The 6,000-nt window shown below is 49.8% G+C and overlaps 1 pseudogene; it reads right to left on the reverse strand.

The window, feature by feature from the left end:
- Window positions 1-3,485: 3,485 nt before the first annotated feature.
- LOC130838968 (interferon lambda-3-like) lies at window positions 3,486-4,793 on the reverse strand (annotated as a pseudogene).
- Between the last annotated feature and the right edge of the window lie 1,207 nt (window positions 4,794-6,000).

Here is a 6,000-nt window from a genome sequence, read left to right on the forward strand (position 1 = left end):
TTCATACACAGTAGGATTGTCCCATTTGTTCTACAGCCATAGTGCTGTAACAACATTTCATTTTAAAAATCTGTAAGTGCTGAGGAAGTTAACCAGCATCCAGCAAGTTCCCAGGGGTGAAAGAAACCACCCTCCTCTAGCCTACAGTGGTGTTTCAGAACCATGGAGAGTGGACAGTGGTCCTGCCTTCTCAGCACTGTGGACTAGCTCTTCTTGTGGGGGTATCCACCAGTAAACGCCTTTCTGTGGATCATTATTCAGAAAATGGCAAGGGAAATTTTAGGATCAGCGTCTTTGTTGGTACCGGTTTATGAGCAGGTCCAGTTTGAATCCGAACTTGAGCTTGTTTCTACGTGTAATAATAAAGCTAATTTGTCCTTGTCTTTAAAGGCAGAGTTGGAGGGACTTCCCTGGTGGCCCAGTGGTTGAGCATCCACCTTGCAATACAGGGGATGCCAGTTCGATCCATTGTTGAGGAACTAAGATCCCACATGCCTCATGGAAACTAAGCCCTCTTGCCGCAACTACTGAGCCCTCGCGCTCTGAAGCCTGCGTGCCACAACTAAGACCCAATGCAGCCAATACATATATACATACATACATACATGCATACATACATACATACATACATACATACATACATAATAAATAAATAAATAAATGTTTTTTAAAAAGTTAGAGTTGGAGATAAGAATTTAGGATCTGTTATACTGCCTTATCATTCCAAATATCTTCTTCCCTTCCAAAGTGAGGAATCCATTTCTTGGGAAAAATTATGAATCTCTGCCGTATTGACCTCAGCTTTGGCTATGTCACTTGTCTGGGCCAATGAAATGGGGATGGAAGTGGTGTGTATCATTTCTGAGCAGAAGTTCTTTAATGCCAGTGCATAGTCCATCATGTACTCCTTTGTTTTGTTTTGTTTTTTGGCCAAGCCATGAGGCTTGTGGGACCATATTTCCCAAACCAGGGATTGAACCTGGGCCCCAGCAGTGAAAGCACTGAGTCCAAACCACTGGACTGCCTGGGGATTCCCTCCATCATGTACTCTTATCTCTCTAAGACCAGAAATGTCCCAGATACAACTGCACCTTCATCCTGGATGCCAGCGAGGAGCTGAGAGTCAGCCTACTCAAGATGGTTGTGTTGCATGAGTGAGCAATACATCTTTGCCGTTATAAGCCACTGAAATTTGAGGGTCATTTGTTACTAAAGCATAGCCCAGCCTAAGCAGACTGGTACAAAAGTAGTCAGCAAGAAGGTCGTTGGTGAATCCATGAGGATATGTGAGATGACCCCAGAGAGAGTATAAAGAGAGAAGAGAAATGAGAGTCCAGGATAGGACCCTGAGACACACCAGTATTCAAGACTTGGGAAGAAGAAAGAGAACCAGAAAATGTGACTGAGAAGCAGCAAGCAGAAATTGAAGGAAGACAGCAGAGGGTGGTATCATTTAGGTCCAAGTAGGAGAGAGTTACAGGAAGGAGTTGGTGAGGAATGGGTTAGATGCTGCTGAGAGGTCTTCTAGGGTGAGAACTGGAGAAGCAATGGCAGGAATTTGTTATGAAGAGACTGTTGTGGAGTCGAGCTCTGGGAACAGAACCCAACTGTAGGGGCTTTGAAGACTGGAGTAGGTAAGGAAATGGAGCCAGTGGAAAAGAGAGATGGAGAAATAGTTTCAGGAAAGAGGACAGATTATGAAAGGGGCTTTACAACAGGAGAGACCATTGATGGGCAGGTACTTGTAGAAAGGAAGTTTTGAAAAATGGAGGGTAAGAGAAGGATAATGTATGGAAAAATGACATAAGAGAGGTCAGGATCAGGCACTGGCCCAAGTTAGGAAGAAAGGCAGCTCATTGATCTTGACAGGGGAGGAGGGTGGGGAAAGGTGGGAGAGTGGTATAGATGATGTGGAATTTCTACCCGGTAGCTTCTGTGAGGGAGAGGGCAAAAGAATCTGTTTGGAGAGAGAGAGGACGTGATGGAGTAGTGGATCAGAGGAAGCAGAGAAGATTTGAAAGAGTTGGCGTGAACCTTTCAAGAAACAGAGGTTTGAAGAAATAGTAATGCCATAGAGACACAAGAAGGTAGAAGAGCCTGTTTCCCTGGATGGCAGCCCCAGATTGTTTATCTTCCTGCCCCCCTTCCATGGATACTGAATACAAGGCCTCTTTGCAGCTTTGTATCAATGGCAGTCTTGGGAATGGTGGAGGCAGAATAATCCCATGCAGCCAGAATTCTTCAACTCTGAGAGAAACTCACGTTTCATGTCCATGTCTATCATTAAGGATGCTTTTGGCTGCAAGTAACAGTAAGTTTTAACTGGCTTGAAAAATCATGTGAGCTGATTATCTCACACGAAGTAATGAATATAGACTCAAAAATCCTTAACAAAATATTGGCACATAGACTTCAGCAGTAGATCAAAAGAACTCTACATCATGACCTAAGGGGTTTATTCCAAGGATGCAAGGTTGGTTCAATATTTGAAAATGAATCAGTACAATCCACCAAGATAGGCTGAAGAAAAAACTCACATGAGCATCTCAATCACTGAAGGAAAAACATTTGCCAGACTTCAACATCCATTCATGGTTTTTAAAAATGCTTAGAAAAATAGGAACGGAATGGAACTTCCTCAAATGAAAAAAGAGCATCTACAAAAAACCTACAGCTGAATTTACACTTAATGGTGAAACTGAATGCTTTCCCGCTAAGGTCCGGAAGAAGGCAAAGATGCCCTCTTTCACCCTTCTTATTCAACGTAGTACCACAGTTCTATCCAGTGCAATAAGGCAAGAAAATGAAATAAAAGACACATAGATCAGACAAGGAAATTATTTGCAGTCAACACAATTGTCTATGTAGAACAGTTCCCACGGTGGAACTTAATGCCATTTTGGTGACATTTCTCCCAGCAGATCTTCACCCTGACGATCGTCAATCCAGGTTTAGAACCACAGGAGGTTGGGGTGAATGAACCACAAACACAATTTTAACACATATCCTTAGAAATACTCACAGATATAGACCACAGGTCCATGATAAAGCCATTGTCCCGCTGATATGACCCAGACACAACCTCCTCTAGACATCTTATTACTTAATATAACGACAGCTTGTGATGCAATGAACTTTTCCATTGTTGTGGCTGAAAACATTCTTAGTGATTCTTTCACTCCAGATTCATTCATTCTTTCATATTATCTTCATCTCTCACTTCACCTTCCCCCTGCCATACACACACACTTAGAGGGCCACAGTCACATATGCAGTCATGTAGTCATTTACAGAGTCACATGTAAACAAGGTCAATGTCATGGACAAATAATTTATTTTCACACATGGTACAAAAAGTGAAAGAATAAATATCATTTGGGGGCTTCGTAAACAAATAGGGATCTGGAAGCAATAATCCAGCGGAGGTAGTTGGTACATAAATAATATCTAAGAAGGTGGGACAAGTCTCAGAGGAGTGTCCAGGGTCAGACACACTGGTCTCCACTGGCAACACATTTCAGGTCCTGGGTGAGGAGGCGGAAGAGGTTGAACATGACAGAGGCTTCAAGGCAGTCCTGGGACTCCTGTGGGAACAGGGGAAGGGCTCAGTAGCTCCCTTGTCTGGGCTCCCAGCTGCCCCCAGACATGAGTGTCCCCTCCCCGGTCACTCACCTTCTTTGGGGCCTCCTGCAGCCTGTGCAGCCAGTGGTGGAGGCGGCCCCGGAGCCTGGGGCCTGCTGTGGGCTGAGCTGGGACCTGTGGGCAGAGGAGAGGGGTGTTGAGGGTGTGAGGCAGGGCCTGGGACAGAGGGGGACATACAGGTGGCCAGAGCCCAGACGCGGCACGGGTGCCCCAAGCACTCACACAGGCCTGGAGCTTGGAGTGGATGTGGTGCAGCATGTGAAGGGGCTGGTCCAGGATGTGGTCCAGGGATGAGTTAGCCATGGCCTCCAGGACGTGCAGGGTCAGGGCCACCTCAGCCTCTAAGGCCATGGGGCGCTCCCACACCTGAGGAGGAGACGGATGACAGGTGAGAGCTGCTCAGGAGAGAGAACGGGTGAGGGGGACTGAGGAAGGGACAGTGGAAGGTGAAAGTCAGGGTCAGGTGAGAGCCAATGTGGATGGCTGAGGGGAAGCAGCCGGGGGACAGGTGGGGAAGGCAGGGAGAGAAGGAGGAGGTGAGGGGCCACCTGCAGAGCCAGAGGAACGGGGCCAAGTGAAGGCAGGCAAGCCTGACTCTCCCAACTCACCTGCAGCTGCCTCAGGTCCCAGGTCCTGGGGAAGAGGCGGGAGCTGCATTTCCAGTCCTTCTGCAAGAGCTACTCTTCCTAGAGAGCAAGGGCAAGGTCAGCCCGCAGCACGAGGGATGGAGGGAAGACCCCAGGGAGACCGGAGGATGGGCAACAACAGGAGGAAGGGAGGTTAACTTCCACAAGGGCGGTGGAGGCACGTCTACCACAGGAGGACAGGAGAGCTGCCACCACGGGGAGGGGGGAGGGCAGCCCAGTGCAGGGCGGGCAGGCCCAGCTTCAGCCCAGGCAGCCTGGGAGCCCACAGAGGGCGGGGTGAAGGGTCGCCCACCGCAGGAGGGATGGGGGGAGACTCACAAAGGTGTCCTTGGCCCTCTTGAAGGCCTGCAGCTCTTGCGGAGACAGAGACTTGAACTGGGCCATGCGGCAGCCCCCTGCCCCTGGGAGGGCCCTGAGGGGTGAGGGGACAGGAACGGCTCCTGTCCTGCTCAGCGCCTCTGTCATCAGCATCAGCAGCAGCAGCCGCGTGCAGCCCGGGGCCATGTCTGTGTTAAGGGAGGATAGAGAGATGAGGGGAGGGGCTTCCCGGGTGGCGCAGTGCGTAAGGATCCGCCTGCCACTGCAGGGGACACGGGTTCCATCCCTGCCCCAGGAAGATCCCACATGCCTTGGAGCAACTAAGTCCATGCGCCGCAACTATTGAGCCTGCACTCTAGAGCCTGTGAGCCACAACTAATGAGACCGGAAGCCCATGTGCCACAACTACTGAAGCCCGTGTGCCTAGAGCCCGTGCTCCACAACAGGAGAAGCCACAGCAGTGAGTCCGTGCACCACTATGAAGAGCAGCCCCCACTCGCCGCAACTAGAGAAAGCCTGTGTGCAGCAACGAAAGCCCAACACAACCAATGAATCAATAAATTAATAAATTAATAAAGAGTAGTTAAAATGGCAAATTTTATGCTATAAAAAAGGAAAAAAGAAAGATGAGGGGAGGGAGGGCGTCAGGGGGAGAGGGTAGAGGTTCTGGGGAGCTGAGGGTCTCCAACAATGACACAGGGGCTCACCCAGCTTCATTCCTGGTCTCTGGTCTTTGTTGGCAGATGGGAATCTAGTGTCCACTCTGAGGCTCTCCTGGGGTCTCTCAGTCTTGTCTGGCATCTCTGACTTCAGTCTCCTCTTCTGGATGTCAGCTCGGTGCTCTGTCTGTGTCTCTGAACTCCTTGGTGCCTCTGAGGTGTGATTCCTGCCTGAGCTCCATGGTGCAGCTTTTAGCCTGTGCAGCCGGGCAATTCCAGCTGATGTAGGAAAAGTGAAAGCACAGCTAGTGGCTGACACTGGCCACCAGGGGAGGCCCGGGCTGGGAAAGCCCAGAGCAGGGCGGGGCCTGTGAACCAGGTGAGCTGCTGAGGGAAAGAGAAACTGGCATTGATTAGAGCTCCCCTCCAAGAAAGTGAGTAATGAACATCAGGCCTGGGGCAGCTTCAGCTCCACGGGTGGGGGTGGGGGTGGGGGTGGGGGTCTCCTGCAGTGACCAGGCTGATCTAGGACTGGGGTGGGGAGGGGCGAGAAGGACTTCCTTTTTGCAGATGTCCCAGTGAAGGGAGAAGACAGAAAAGGACCTCTAGGAGGTGTTGCCATGAAGAACCTGGAACTTCCAAGAGGGAGGCTGTTTAGGACATGGGAGAAGATCCAGGGGTGCTGCTGGGGGTGGGGAGAGTCAGAAAAGCAAAATGCTCATGAATTAAGAGAG

Source organism: Hippopotamus amphibius, chromosome 16 (assembly GCF_030028045.1).
Source record: "Hippopotamus amphibius kiboko isolate mHipAmp2 chromosome 16, mHipAmp2.hap2, whole genome shotgun sequence".
NCBI lineage: Eukaryota > Metazoa > Chordata > Mammalia > Artiodactyla > Hippopotamidae > Hippopotamus > Hippopotamus amphibius.